This window comes from Cupressus sempervirens, chromosome 8, assembly GCF_028749045.1.
Source record: "Cupressus sempervirens isolate cs-2001-9-10 chromosome 8, ASM2874904v1, whole genome shotgun sequence".
NCBI lineage: Eukaryota > Viridiplantae > Streptophyta > Pinopsida > Cupressales > Cupressaceae > Cupressus > Cupressus sempervirens.
Genome location: NC_143125.1, coordinates 765,119,893 through 765,136,576, shown reverse-complemented (window position 1 = coordinate 765,136,576; position 16,684 = coordinate 765,119,893).

The window sequence follows — 16,684 nt, the reverse complement described above, 5'->3', positions numbered from 1 at the left end:
TTCAAACCACTTAAATATATAGCCACCTTGATTGGCTCCTATTCTTTCTTTTTAGATCTCATACATAGCTATTGCAATTCCTTAGTATAAGAGGTCACATTTAAATCTTTTTGCTTCAGTCCTTGTCTTCTTTTGTGGAGTTGGATCTCAAAGTCCTCTGGTAGAAAGTTCTCCTTTAAAATGTCTAATTCTATTTCACCATCAATATTATCTAACTCCAATGCAATTTCTAATTCTATTTCGCCATCAATATTATCTCTCATGACTCTATCAAGTAAGATAAGAAGCTTAGTGATAAAGTAATTAAGAATAAAAAGATATTTTTTAATTTCATCTTCTTTTTTTTCTTATTTTATGATTATTCTAGTTTATTTTTAAGATGTGATTTAAAAATTCAAATCAAGAAGAAAAACATCTAAATAATAAAACTCGTGTAATAAAGAAAATCATATCTAAAAAATGTACAATTAGTAATAGAAAAAAATGTAATTGTAGTTAATCACAATAATGAAGTAAGGAACATGAAAAAAAAAAAATTGTAAATGGATATTTAAAAAGATAAAGTACTAAAATAGTTTTATGAGTGAAAGGATTGAACAAGATTAAGTTAAACTATACGCTATAACTCTAGATAGAGTGATTATTGATTATGACATTTTAAATCAATAAGGTCTTTTGTATGAACTCAAGCAAACACAAAAGTCATGATACATTAACATAAGCTTGGTCTTTATGGAATGATTTTAGTAATATCAACAATAAATCTATAGAATAAAAATGAACATGTAGATACTTAATTTTATTAATGATAACAAATTTCTACAATCTACAACAATTATTTTGAGATTTATTTATGTGAACTTTATTTCTACTTTGAAGAAATTTCAAGATAAAATATAATTTTACTAGTTTCTTTACATATAAATTCTTTTATTTTTTTATGAGAAATGATAATTCATTGAATAAAACAGCCACATCGAGAATAAAGAAAGAATTTGAGATAAAGTTTTAATTTTATAAATTATATTTGTAAAAATTTAAATGAATTTTTTAAAAATGAAATTGTTTGATATCAAATGAACATTATAAGAATTAATATCTTAGATGAATTGGTAATATATTACTAAAAATTGTAAAAAATGATAAGGTCAGTTGATCTCAATAAATTGATTTATTAGCTTTAGCTCCTTGTTTGGAAACTAGTCGCAAAAAATTTTCTCATTTTTTCTTGGTTTTCCTCTTCAGATGAGCTACATTCATACAAAAATGTATGTTATTGCATGAGTGGTAAAAATACTAGTAACATGGTTTATTTTTCCTTGACTAAAACTACACCAACGAGTCTGCCTTTTTTCAAAAATTGCAAACTTGAGGACTAGAAATGTCGAGAGAATTTTCAAGGAAGGCTTTGTCAGTCTCTCATTCAAAAAGGTACCATATCTTGCACACCGTCATCTATATTTATATACAACAAGCTTCAAGTATTTCCCATACATAAATCACAAGGATGCTCCTCGTCCACAAACTCAGGAGGTGCCTCTTTGACTGTTTCATCAAGAAAGAAGTAAAAGTATGACAATGACACGTGTTGGGATTTATAAATTATCCACATCAATTTTGGATTGTGGAAAATTCATATTTATGTTATTAAATTCTATAGATTTATATTTCATTTCTTAATTCTAATAATAAATCCTAGGATATGGGATAAAAATAGGAAAACAATTCATATGAACTAGAAAAATAATTCCTCTACCCAAGCTAGAACCATTAGTAATGAAAATTAGATTGTGAAAGGTACTATATTAGCAATGAAAGAAACCCACATACCAAATTTTAGGGTTTTGTTGAGGCCACATGTCTTGGGAATTTTTTTTTATTATGTTGAGATCGAGGTTGCCATTGATAGGGAGAATCTTTAGGAAATAGTGTGTAAGCATTGAGGGAATGTACCTAAATTCTCCTTCATACGAGAACTGGTGGCTTCTAAAACCCATATGAGATAAATTAAGGGCATGGAAAAAGTGAGTAGAGGGATCACAAATAACACCAAACTAGCTGCATAATGGCTAAAGGGAAGATCAATCAGCCAAAGAAGTGTCCTTGATGGAAATGATGACCTTGTATAAGGAAGGATCAAGTTAAAGTGCAATGCTTAGATCATAGCCAAAAACTATCATAAGGCCATAGGGAATAACTCAAAATTTCTTGGATGTATACAAACAATAAATAAAATTATGAACAATTGAAATTAAATTTTGAAGATCATTTAAAGATTAATGTTACTCATACCTTCAATCTAGGATCATTTTAAATAAGTGCCGAGAGTTGTGAAATAAGGAATGATCACAAAGTTGATAGAAAACAAACCAAAGAATGCATCCTCTTCACAAGATAATGAATGGTGACTCTTAATTTCATAACATGAATTGGCCCCAATCTTAGGCAGTTAGAGACACATTTGAAAGGCATTTTTATCTATCATGACCTATTTGCCAAGTAGAATTTGTATTTTCCAAGTGGACATTGCTATGCATTACCTGTTGGAAATGTAGATGGAGTAACTGCGAAGGGGGTGAATCAGTTATCACAAAATTATTTCCACAAATTCCTTAGATGTATGATAAAACTAATTACTGTTGTCACTTGGTAATCATACTAAAAAATGTTGTAACTCAGTAAATGTAGAGTATGTCTTACTTTAGCAGATCTAACATCAATAGTAATAACTTGCAAACATGAGAGAAAAGAAATGAACACAAGAGACACTAGATTTAATGTGGAAACCCAATATGGGAAAAACCACCAATGTAACTAGTTTCTATTTTTCACTCTTCTAAAGTGAGCCCTGTTAGGAGCCAACCTAGTTAAAGGTTACAAAGCACACTATTAGGTGTGACCTTATTAGAGGATTTGATCACCTTGTAAGGAGTGGCCTTGTAAGAGGTCTTTAAAAAAATTCAATGGAACTATCACCCTGTTAGAGGATTTACAAATAGCTATTAAACCAACCTTGTTAAAAAAATTTGAATCACTACTATGATGTTTGGAGAGTAACAATGAAATGACTTGAATATGATGCAACTAAATTGTAGATTACAAATCTTTGTTCTGCTTCACACTAGATCCTTCCTAATCGAATATTACTTTGCTGCTCCACAAGGATATCTAACCATCCTTCAAGTTCACTCACACTCTTCCCTTCTCAATTAGTTAATACACTTGCATACATCTAAAAATCACAACTTGACCTTATATTTATATAGTTTAGATTGTCAAGTCAGCTCAATACAAATTACAATGACCAATAATCATCACCATAGTTGGATGGAATCAATACTTAAAATAATTAAACTTCATATCCCAAATCAACAAAATCCTTCATTAGTTGACCTAGCTTGGTAAACACTAGTTATGAAATGATTACTTGTGTTAACCAACAGAGGCTCAATTAACACTATGAACTTGCAAAATCCTTTGGCAACTGAGTGAACTCGGTTAACACTAACTCTTACCAACTTCCCTCTATTAACCATGAGAACTTGGTTAACACTATTTCCTCTTAGAATTTCCTTTGACACCTGAGTGAGCTCGATAGACATAGTCTTTGCAGAGTAATCTCTAGGAATGCTCCGTAGACAATAAAAATTGTCTTGATGACCAAGTGAGCTTGGTAAGAACTAACTAACAACTAATATGACATTTGTGTAACATCAAAGACAACACACAATTAGACAATTGTTTCCAAAAATCTCCCTCTTTGGCATTGATGGAAACACAACATGTCATAACAAAATGAAATTTGAGAACAAGACTTTCTTTGTCAGAAAGTTTCTCCCTCTTTGATTTTATACAACAAGCTTCTCTTATATGTAGTAATCTCCCTCTGTGAAGGAATTATAGCTTCTCTCTTCAAACAAATTTCATAAAGATATGACAATAAACTCTCCCTCTTTGAAAACACATGCCGAAGACAACACATACCAAATGAGTATCAATGCACTTTGAGTACTAATTCATATGCAATATTCTCTTGATTATGCTACATCAACTAATAGATCTTCAACTAGATTCCTATTGATGCATCACTAAAACTTTATCTAGTGAGCTTTAGATAGGAGAATAACCCCTAACTTACCTCTTAGATACAAGAATGCATCTTTAGATAATGGCTTGATAAATGTGTCTGCAATCTATTCTTTTGTATGGACATATTCCAATCTGATTTCTTTGTCCTACACTAGTTTTCTAACAATTTTATAGCAATATGCTTGGTTTGGAATGCATCACTATATTCTTTGATATGTTGATTGCGCTTGTGTTATCACAAAACATGACAATTGGTTCCTTGATTTCAACCTTTATACCTTGTAACAACTATTTAAACCAAACAATATTAGAACAATTCACTGCTACTATAGCATATTATGCTTCTGCTATGGATTGGGATGTGCAATTTTTTATTTTGCTTGTCCAAGATACCAACCTTTTACCAAGAAAGAATTCTTCACCACTTGTGCTCTTTTTGTCATCAAGATTTCCTACCCAGTCAACAACATTAAACACTTATAACTTCATATTTCCTCCAAGTTTATACCATGAACCATAGTCTTCAGTACCTTTCAAATATCTCAATATTTTTTTGATTTCCATCATATGATTTTCTCTAGGTTTTGCCAAGAATCTTGCCACTATACCAACTGCTGAAGCAATATTAGGCCTTGTATAACCTACATACTTTAATTTTCCAATCATTGATCTATATAAGGTCTAATCTACCTCTTTAGAATCATCATCTTTGCTAAGCTTTAGTTCAATACACATAGGGGTTCCAACTGGTTTAGAATCTTCCATTCCAAATTTCTTGAGTAACTCTTTTATATACTTAGATTAAGTGATGTAAATACCATTCCTGCTTTGCTATATTTGCAATCCACCAAAGAACTTAATCTCACCAAACATAGACATTTCAAATTCTTTATTCATTTGCTCTGAAAATTCTTTGCATAGATCATGATTCCCTGTAAATAGAGTGTCATCCACAAATATCTCTACTAATATAATCTTGTTATCTGGTCCTTCTTTTATGTACAAACTACTATTATCATTAGTTCTCTGGAAACCAATTTGTATAAGATAGTTGTGCAACCTCTCATACCATACTATAGGAGCTTGGTTTAGACCATTTAAAGCTCTATGCAGCTTACAAACCATGTCCCTCTTATTTGGATCAATGAAACCTTCTAGTTGTTCAATATAGACTTCTTCATCAAGAATACCATTGAGAAATGTGGATTTAACATCCATCTGATATACCTTAAATCCTTTATGTGCTGCATATGCAAGTAAGGTCCTAACACCTTCTAATCTTGCAATAGGAGAAAAAGTTTCACCATAATCAATTCCTTCTTCTTGAGAATATCCTTTACACACTAGTCTTGCTTTGTTTTTTGATAATTGTCAATCTTCATTTAACTTATTTCTGAATACCCATTTTGTTCCAATCACATTTTTATCCTTGGGCCTAGGTACAAGAGTCTGGGTTTTTTTCTTTTCTATCTATTCTATTTCTTCATTCATAGCCTCAATCCAAATTTCATTTTCCAATGCATCTTTAACACTTCTAGGTTTAAAATCAACAAGTAAACATGTACCTTTTAGCTTACTTCTTATTATAGTACCTTCTAATTTATCTCCAATAATCTGATTAGGTGTATGATGCCTTCTAACATACTTAGCCAATACAAGTTCTTTGCCTTTTGACTGAATTCCACTATCTTTATTTTGAATTTCATCTTTTGGCTCTAGTTTCTCAGACTCGATAGGCATTGACTTGGTAGCTTTAGAATGTGACTCAGGTCCCTATGACTCAGCTTGAACTTCTTGCAACTCAGTAACTATACTAGGCTTGGTAGATGAAATATCCTTATTGACAGATATGTCTAGCAATGTATCAAGTTTAATGTAAACAAATCTCCTATAATCTTCTAGTTCCTTTTTGCTTTCTTCTCTAGTCCTTTCTACAAAATCATCAATTCTCACACGTGCACTTTCTATGATTTTATGAGTAGACAGATTTAAACATCTATATGCCTTACTTCTACAAGAATATCCTAGGAATATAACTTCATCACCTTTTACATCCATCTTGCCTTTTCTAGATTTTTTCAAGGTATAACATTTACTTCCAAATACTTTCAGGTAACTTACATTGGGTCTGTAGCCATACAACAATTCATAGGGAGTTTTGTTTGAATCTTTCTTCAACTAAACTCAGTTCAAATTATGAATTGTAGTGCTAATAGTTTCCTTCTAGTATTTGATAGAAATGTTCTTTTCAATCATAAGAGTCCTTGCACAATCCATGATGGATATGTTTCTCCTTTCAACTATTCCATTATGTTCAGGAGTTCTAGGGGTTGATACCTATCTTTTGATTCCTCTTTCAATGCAAAAGTTATTAAATTCATTGGAGATGAATTCAACACCTCTATCTAATCTTAAGAATTCCAATCTTTTCCCTATTTCTTTCTCAACTCTTGCCAAATACCATTTGAATTTCTCAAATTCTTTTGACTTCTTTCTTAAATACATAACAGTCATCATCCTAGAGTAGTCATCAACAAAAAGAATAAGGATTTTTTTCTCCATTATAGCTTTCTATTCCAATAGGTACACACAAATCAGTATGCACAATTTTTAAGATATCTTTAGATTGATAGTTTTTTCTTTTAAAACTAGTCTTTCCCATTTTGCCAATTTGACAATTCTTGCATAAGCCAACATCTGGTTTCTTAAAACTAGGAATACCTCTTACTTTCTTGAACTTTCTTATTTTCACCATGTTATCAAAATTTACATGACATAACCTTTTGTTCCATAACCAACTTTCTCCAACTTGAGCAATAAAACATGAGCAATCACCAAGATCAAGATAAAATAGGTTACTTTTTGTTTGTTTGCCTGATCCAATTAATTTTCCTTTGTCATCCAAAAATCTTGCCTTCTTATGCATAAATTCTACCTTGAATCTAATGTTGATTAGTTGTGCCACACTCAGCGGATTATGCTTCAGTCCTTCAACCCAATAGGTGTTGTCACATACAAGTTCTTTGGTTAATGAGATTTTGCCTCTCCCTTTTATGCAATAAGGTTCATTGTTTCCAAATCTTACACTACCACCATCATAGTCTTCAAAGTGTTCAAACTTTGTCTTATCTCAAATCATATGATGTGGACATCTACTATCTATATCCATGTATCATTTTTGCTCACATGAGAGATAAGTGTCATCCTTATCTCCTTCATCATCTAATTCATCTTTTACAACAATGTAAACTATCGCATCTTCACTATTATCAAAATCCTTAGCCATAAAACAAGTTTTCTTACCTCTGTCTTTGAATGATTTTTGATTTTTGAAATCGTTCTTACCATTGTACTTGTGACTTTTCTTCTTATCCTTGTTTTCTTTGTTTGGGCACCTAGCAGCAATATGACCAATTTCTTCACATGAAAAATAGATTAGGGGAACTTTACCTTTGCATTTTCCTCTACCTCTAGAATATTTTCTTGCAAGCAATGCTTCAACAACTTCAAGATCATTATCAAAACTTTCCTCTAATTCTTCTTCATTTTTTGATTGAATGTCCCTTATTTTCTTGCCTTTATCCTTAAGTGAAAGTTTGGCATCAAATGCAGATTCAATATTCTTAGAAGCTAGAACATAATTGTCATAGTTGTCTAGCTCAAAAGTTGTCAATCCTTCCACCATGGCATCCAAAGTTATCTTATGATTTACTTCACACCTTCTTTCTTCAATAGTAGATACTCTAATTGCATATATAGGAAGTAATGTTCTAAGAACTTTATTTACAACAGTTTCATCCTTAATGTCTCTTCTAGAAGCTTTGATTGCATTGACACTGGCTTTGACTCTTTCCACATATTTGGCAATATTTTTATCTTGTCTCGGTGTCATCTGATCAAATTTTCCGCTAAGGCATAGATTTCTTTTAGCTTATTCTACATTTCAAAAGCAATTTTGCAGTCCTTAATCTCATCAAATTCTTCGTGGCTAAGAGCTGATGCAATATCTATCATCATGGTGTTATGGTTCTTTTTCTTAGCAATATCTCCAACAGATAATGTACCGGTAGGAGTTGTGTATTCTTCATCAATATATCTACATCCTAAATCAATAATGGAAGCCAAATGAAGTCTCATAAGTCCCTACCATGCTAAAAAGTTGTCTCTGTTAAGCTTTGGAATTTCTCTCTTGTAAGACATCCTGATCTTTAACTTAGGTCCTTGAAACCTTTCCTGCAAGCACCAAAAGCTCCAATACCAATTGTTGGAAATATAGATGGAGTAACTGAGAGGGGGGGTGAATCAGTTATCACAAAAATATTTTCACAGATTCCTTAGATGTCTAATAAAACTAATTACTGCTATCACTCGGTAATCATATTGAAAATTGTTGTAACTCAGTAAATGCAAAGTATGTCTTACTTTAGTAGATCTAAAATCAATAGTAATAACTTAAAAACATGAGAGAAAATAAATAAACACAAGAGACACTAGATTTAATGTGGAAACCCAATATGAGAAAAACCACCAATGCAACTAGTTATTGTTTTCACTCTTCTGAAGTGAGCCTTGTTAGGAGCCAACCTACTTAAAGGTTACAAAACACATTGTTAGGTGTGACCTTATTAGAGGATTTAATCACCCTGTAAGGAGTGGCCTTGTAAGAGTTATTTAAAATGATTTAATGGATCTGTCACCTTGTTAGAGAATTTACAAATGGCTGTTAAACCAACTCTATTAAGAGAGTTTGAATCACCTCTACAATGGTTAGAGAGTAACAATGAAATTATTTGAATATGATGAAACTAAATTTCTGATTACAAATCTCTATTCTACTTCACACTAGATCCTTCCTAATCGAATATTACTTTTCTACTCCACAAGGATATCTAGCCATCATTTAAGTTTGCTCACACTCTTCCCTTCTCAATCAGTCAATACACTTGCATACATCTAATAATCACAACTTGACCTTATATTTATATAGTTTAGATTGTCAAGTTGGCTCAATACAAATTATAATAACCAATAATCATCACCATAGTCAACTGGAATCAATAATTAAAATAATTAAACTTCATATCCCAAATCAAAAAAATCCTTGTTAGCTGACCTAGCTCGATAAACACTGGTCCTGAAATGATTCCCTATGTTAACCAATAGAGGCTCGATTAATACTGTGAACTTGCAAAATCCTTTGGCAACTGAGTGAACTCAGTTAACACTGACTCTTACCAAATTTCCTTTGTTAACCATGAGAATTTAGTTAACAATTTTTCCTATCAGAATTTCCTTCGACACTTGAGTGAGCTCAGTAGACATAATCTTCATAGAGTAATCTCCAGGAATACTCGGTAGACAATAAAAACTGTCTTGCTAACCAAGTGAGCTCGATAAGCACTAACTGACCACTGATATGACATTTATATAACATCAAAGACAACACACAATTAGAAAATTGTATCCAACATTGCCATCATACTCTTGTTTTTTTCTACCAAAACTTCCTAGAAAAAAAATAAAAATGACTATTTGAAAAACTGCCAACATTCAATAGAAACAAATTGATTTATATTTTTGAGACTAATTTAGGAATTTTTGTAGGACTATAGTTTTTGACATTTTTTTTTAGATTTTCTAATTCTCAAGGGAGAGACTAAACTAAAAACATTAGTTTAAGGTCTAATAAAACAACTTAAAACAATATTAAAAATACATTTATTTGTCTTTAACTCATAATTGCAAAAATTATTATCCATTTACAACCTAAATTACATCTCAAATAAAATTTTAGATTACAAATCAATACAAAATAATAATAACAAATCAATTTAAACTAAAACAAATTAAAACACTAATTAATTTGTCTCTAATTATTAGTTAAGAACGTTAGTATTGATTGGCAATCTAAATTACATCATCAAAAATAAAAATTTAGATCACAAATAAATAATAACCGTAAGAAATCAAATTCAAAATAAAATAAATTAAAACACTATTAAAAATGCATTGATTTGTCTCTAACCTTAAATGAAACAAGGCAACAAAAGTGATCAGCACAACTTGTAAATCTTATGGGAGAGATTACATCTATAATATTTTATGTTTATGTAATGTTTATAACTAATTTTAATGGTTAATTGTATGTTTCAAACAAGATATCTCGTAAATAGTTTTTCTCTTATACAAATGAGTAGTAGCTTATATAGCTTATCTCCTCTTACCTGTAATTGCACACTTTTGTGCTTGTAATGATAACTAGATAGGTGTTTATAAATTAAATTATAAATAATTTATAAATTAAATCAAATAATAATTTTAAATAAAACTCTTTTAAACATAATTATAAATATTATTTATTTGAATTCAATTTATCATATATGAATAAAACAATCACTTAAAAAGGCAAGAGACTATAACTTAATGCTAAATTATGAGCCTCTTAAATGAGACCTGTATTGGGTTCAACTCTACTCAAGCTTAATAAATAAAAATAATCAATCAATTTTTATTTTTATTTTGGCTTCGATCTACTACCCATAAAAAAGAATCACTTAAAAAAATCTCAAACAAAACAATCTATTATGAAAAAATAATAAGTTGTAATAGTTTGTTTAAAAAATTAATAGTTAGAGAATGACGAGTTTTCATAAGTTATATTATTTTAAGATTAAAAAACTTATAGAAAAAAGTGAATTGTAATGATGTTATTTGATATAACTTAATCAATAGTTGATTAAGATTAAAAAATTATCATGAAAATTTGAAGAAAAATAAATTTTAATATAAATATATATGTATATATATATAATTAAATAATAATTTATATATACAAGTCCTCAATCAGCGTTGGCATTTGCAATCCTCTCGCAAGACTTAGAATCTTTGATTTTCCATAGTATGGAAATCTATCATGTGGAGCCGAAGACAACTTACTTTGCTTGGTGTATTCTCTTCCAGGGGTTGCCTTTGGGCCCTCCCTCTAGCATTTCGGTGTCGCGGACCCCAGATGCCCTTTTTGTGGGCAACCCAAAAGCTTCTTGCATTATTATTTTTCTCTACAAGCGTGCCAAAAATTACTAGCACTCAATCCATGATTTTTTTTTAACTTTTCACCCAAAAGCCTTTTCTTGGCAAATGGTTGTTCTCGGAAATTCGACCAAGCTCCCTTTTAGATATTCCTAGATCTGGCATGTTTTTAGAATGAAGATTTTGTTTACTATATAGAAGGATTGGAATGTAGTTTTATTCCCTTATAACTTTCTTGATATACATGTTGCTATGTACGCTAAAACATGTATTTTTAATAATGTCATGATGTAGATTCAAGTACAAACAGAAAAAGTGACACTAAAAATGGCCCACCTACAAGAACGTCTGGCTCATTGGCGCAATGCCCCTTACATGGTTGCTAGGGTGATGTTGGATGCTTTAGTCAGTGATTGTACATCTCCTCATGGTCATTGGAGAGGTTGTAGCAACTCTGCTTGTTGTTCGCATACTCTTAGGTCACAACCTTCACATTCCTCTCCTAGTGGTGGTCTTTGTCACTCAACCTCACCTCCGCAGAGGTCAGGTATGGGGTGGTCCCTAGTGGCTCCTCCAACTACTCCTTATGCAGGGTGACCTTCTATCCGTAGGGACCTTAAATGGGCATTCCCCCAGCTAGATTTGGCTATCTCTCCTTTGAGGCCAAAGGAAGAAAAAGAAAAAGATGATGTTGTTGACAGGTGGGCTCCCCTTGAGCCATCCACCAACCCCGCTGATGTTTTGGGTTCTAATGACAAAGATCCCCCATTGGTTGGCATTTCTCTTACAGGTTGAGGGCTTTCTTCTTGTTTTGTTTTCTGTTGCTCAGTCTTCAACATTTGGGCTTTTATGTTTTTTTGGTGAATAATTGATGTTTCTAGCCACATGTCATTTGAACTTGTGGGGTGATCTCATATCACTCGACCCTTTTTTGTGAATATGTAACTTTAATATTTTATTAATAGAGAATGGACTATTCATCAAAAATAAAAATAAAATAATAAAAAACATAATTGTGTTGAAGACATACATGGACAAGCTAATTTTGTCCATCAATGGTTGAAAGTGTTTAAAAACCCTCGACGACCATTCGTTACATCATGGGCATCCATTGCATCATGAACAATCATTTAGTTGTCTCATTGTTATTTTGGCCCCTCCTTGCATTGTCAATAGCCATTCACTTGCCTAATTTGGATTGTCTTGGTGGTGGTTGAGGAAAGCCACCTCATTAGAGGTTGAGGCACTGTCACTAAAGGCGAGGGTGGAGAGACAGTGGATCGATCGATGGTGGGAGACATTGGGTGAGCATTTGTATTATATTTTGCCCCTAATTTGCAACATTCTGAATAATGTTTATGGTGTGAGCAATGTTTCTGGATTAGATTGTGTGAGTTTTTTTAGCATCAACGTTTCGGATCATACTACATGATCCATCATTAGGATGAGAGAGCATCAGAATATGAAATGTAGTATGATCCTCTCTCATTTCATATTCTGATGCTCTCTCATCCTGATGATGGATCATGTAGTATAATCTGAAACGTTGATGCTAAAAAAACTCACACAATCTAATCTAGAAACATTGCTCACATTATTAATGGATTGTGGAAATCTGATTATGTTAATGTTTATGGTTGCAACTATGGGAATTGCCCTTCAAATATATGTTAGATAGATCTTAAATTGATCATCTTGAAAGGCGTTGATGGCTCCTGAGTAGGGAAAAAACCACAAATTTTTTATTCCCTGGCCAAATTGTAAGGTTCCTATGTTTTTAAAACTCATTTGCCCTTCTTTTAGTGAATACAGGTAGCAGTTTTTTCCCTCTCGAGCGTCAGTCATATTTGAACTAAGGGCAATGGAGGTACATAGAGTCATGGAAGGGGTAGATTAGAGAGGATAAGACAAAATTATCTAAAATAGAATGCTACTTGTCCCAAAAATATTGGTCACCACACTATAAATATATTTCATTATTTATAAATATATTATATATAATCCTCATTTTAGATTATCAAATAATTAATATCAATTTTTATAGTAATTTCATTATTTAATTTTTATTATTTTTGTTGTATTCTCATTGAAATATTTACCTAATATTATAGTATAATTGTTATAGAAGAAAACATTTAATTTTAAGAAAAACATATTAATATTATATTGTCTAGAAATATATAAAAAGGGAAGGGTAGATACAAAGAAACTATATATTTTATAGTGTGATATTCATAGGTAATAATTTTTTTGGAGGGTGCAACATTTAGTTTGAGATTTCTTCTACTGCTAGAGCTTTTGTTGCTATTTAAAAAAATTTATTGAATATTTTTACAATTTTTATTATTATTTCAACTTACAACAAATACAAGTCATTGTGTAAGAATATTATGCTAATTCTTATGTTTATAATAATTTAATGGAAAAAATAATTTGTAATTTAAATGTATACTTACTACTTATATTATAATAAATGTAAATATTAAGAAAAAAATGTAATAAAAACACTCCAAACGATATTTAAAAGATACTATAGATAAAAAAATGGTATCTAGCAAGATTATTTACACATAAATTTAAATGATTTGAATTTTTTTTAAAAAAAAATTTAAATATACAATTGTTTGATATTTTATACTTACATTAAGAAAAGTAGATGTTGATTTGAGATATAGATGGAAAGAGAGAGAAATAGAGGGAGATGGGTAGAGAGAGAGAGAGAGAGATAACAAAGAAGGATATGGTTTGGGGGAGGGGGAATGGAGATAGAGGGAGGTATGGGGATGGAGATTGAGAAGAAGAGGGATATGGAGATGAGAAGAAGAGATAAAGGGATGTAGTCAGGATAAACTATATAAAGAAGAGAAAATGAGATAGGAAGAAATAATAAAGATCAAGATGGACATAGAAAGGGATATATATATATATATATATATATATATATATATATATATATATATATATATATATATATATATATATATATATATATATATAGGTAGAGAGGGAGATATATAGGGATAGAGAGGGACAAATAGATAGAGGGGGAGATGGAAAAAAGAAATGGATATATACATGAGGAGAAGAAAAGGGATTTGTGATGAGAGAAGAAAAAGGGTAAATAGAGATGGTAATGACATATATAAATAGAGGAGACATATGGAAAAAATGTGTGTGTGGGTGTGTGAGAGAGAGAGAGTGAGGGAGAAGGGGCAGGGGGGGAGGGAGATTATGGAGATGAAAGATATAAATATATGAAGAGGAGAGCATGTGTGATATATAGATAAAGATATAGGTGTAAATAGATATATAGAGAGAGGTAGTGAGGGGGAGATATATAAGGGATATGAAAAAAATAAGATAGAGATTGAGATTGAAGGAAAGATGAGGAAGAAAAATAAAGATGAATATACTCAAAGGTATTGAAAGGGTGTGATGGATGAATAAAGGGAGGGAGATGTGTCTATATATGGAGAGGAGAGAGATGAGAGTGATAACTTGTTAGAGAAGCATGACAAGAATATTTATATTCTATGATGACATAAATGGGTAGATATATAAGAGATGAAGACATAAAAAGTGATAGAAAGAGGTGGAGCAAGATAGAGAGAGAGATGTAGCTAGAGCTAGAGGGATAGATATATAGAGAGAGGTAAATAGCTATAGAGAGAGGGATATAGAAAGATTAGAGAGAGGGACATAGAGATTCCCAAAGAGTAATGCTAGAGAGAGGTGAGTAGTTAAAGAGAAGAAGATAGATTATTAGAAAGAGTTGGATAGGCAGAGACATAAAGTTATTCACAAAGTGTAATTTCATTTTTCCTACCCTCTCCTCTTTATACGTTTTTTAGTCGATAGGCTATATGTGGGAACTTTGTTCCCCTAAAATTATTTTTTTGGCCAGAATATTGTCAGTCTTTGACTGAAAAACTATCAGCCCTTGTCGTTAATTATTTTCAAACCATTTTTTTATCTCACTCCATCTTTAACTTTTTTATTTAATTAGCTATTATCTAAATTGTTAACTCTAATTTTTTCTTATTTATTTATTTATCTCTATTTTTAACTCTTGTATTTAATTTATAAATTAATTTATCTATAACTTTAACTTTTTTTTTTTCCTATTTACCTAGAAAATTAATTCGTTGTTATCTCCATTTTAATTCATGATTTTCTTTCTTTTTATTTAATTTTGATTTTTAAAATTGATTGAAGTTTTAGTTTTTAAATTATTTTAATTAGTTTATTTTTTTTGCTTTAAATATTAATTTCTCATATTAATTTTATACATTAATTTTTTAAAGATTTTTAAAAATAAATATTTTATTCATATATTTAAACCAAGACTTTAAATTAGTTAAGCTTTTAGTTTTAATACTTTAAAAAAAAAAAAAAGTTTAAAATTAATTTTTTTAATTAGTGATTAATGTATCTGTATGATTGAAGTTTTAGTTTTTAAATTGTTTTAATTTTTTTTTTAAATTAGTATAGTTTCTCATTTAAATATTGACTTTTAGTGGAAGTTGCTATTTTAAATATTTTAAATATTTTTTTCATATTAAATTTTCATAATAGTTTTTTTGTTAAAGGAGATTGTGATATTGTTATGAAGGTTTAATTATGTAGTTTTTGACTCAAACTCATTGACTCGTGTTTAATGAGTAGTGATTTACAAGAATTCATCTCTTGTGATATTAAAGAGAATATTTAGTAGTTATTGGATCTAGATGATGTTCACAAAGGTGAACCATCGAGACTTGCCTTAGTTTAGTTTTTAGTTTTTATAATTATTTTAGTTTATATTTTTTGCTCTACTTTATACATGTTATTTTTCATATTATTTTCTTATAATTTATTCATAATAGATTTTTATGAGAATATTTTTTAGATGATAATTTATTAGTATATAATAAATTAAATAAATAAATATTATTTATTTGATTTATTACAAAATTAAATTTTATTTAGTCGATAGGTTATTTGTGGGAACTTTGTTCTCGAAAATTAATTTTTTGATGAAAAATTTGCAAGTTGGCCAGGGAAGTTTTGAGTTTGGCCAGAAAATTTAAAGTTCTCCCCATTAATTATTTACTGGCCAATTTTTATCTTTCTCCACTTTTAACTCTTGTTTTGATATTTATTAGTTGTTATCTCCACTTTTAACTATTCTTTTTCTTTTTCTATTTATTAGTTAATCTATTCATTTAACTATTGATTTTTAAAATTAATTTAGATCTTAGTTTTTATATTATTTTAATTTATCTAATTTATATTATTTTAATTTTTTTCTAAATATTTTTTTTATAGTTTTTATAATTTATTTAGTTAATAGAATATTTGTTAGACATATTTTTTTTTGTATTTCTCTTATTAATTTTTCATAATAGATTTTTTGATGGGTTTTTTTATATGGTTAATTTTTTCATATTTGATAAATTTAATTTAAATAAATAATATTTATTAATCTATTTAAAAGATTTTAGTAAATATTATGTTATTTAAATTAAAAATTATTAATAATTTAATTTGTTCACATAAGATTATATTTTAAATATCCACTTTTAAC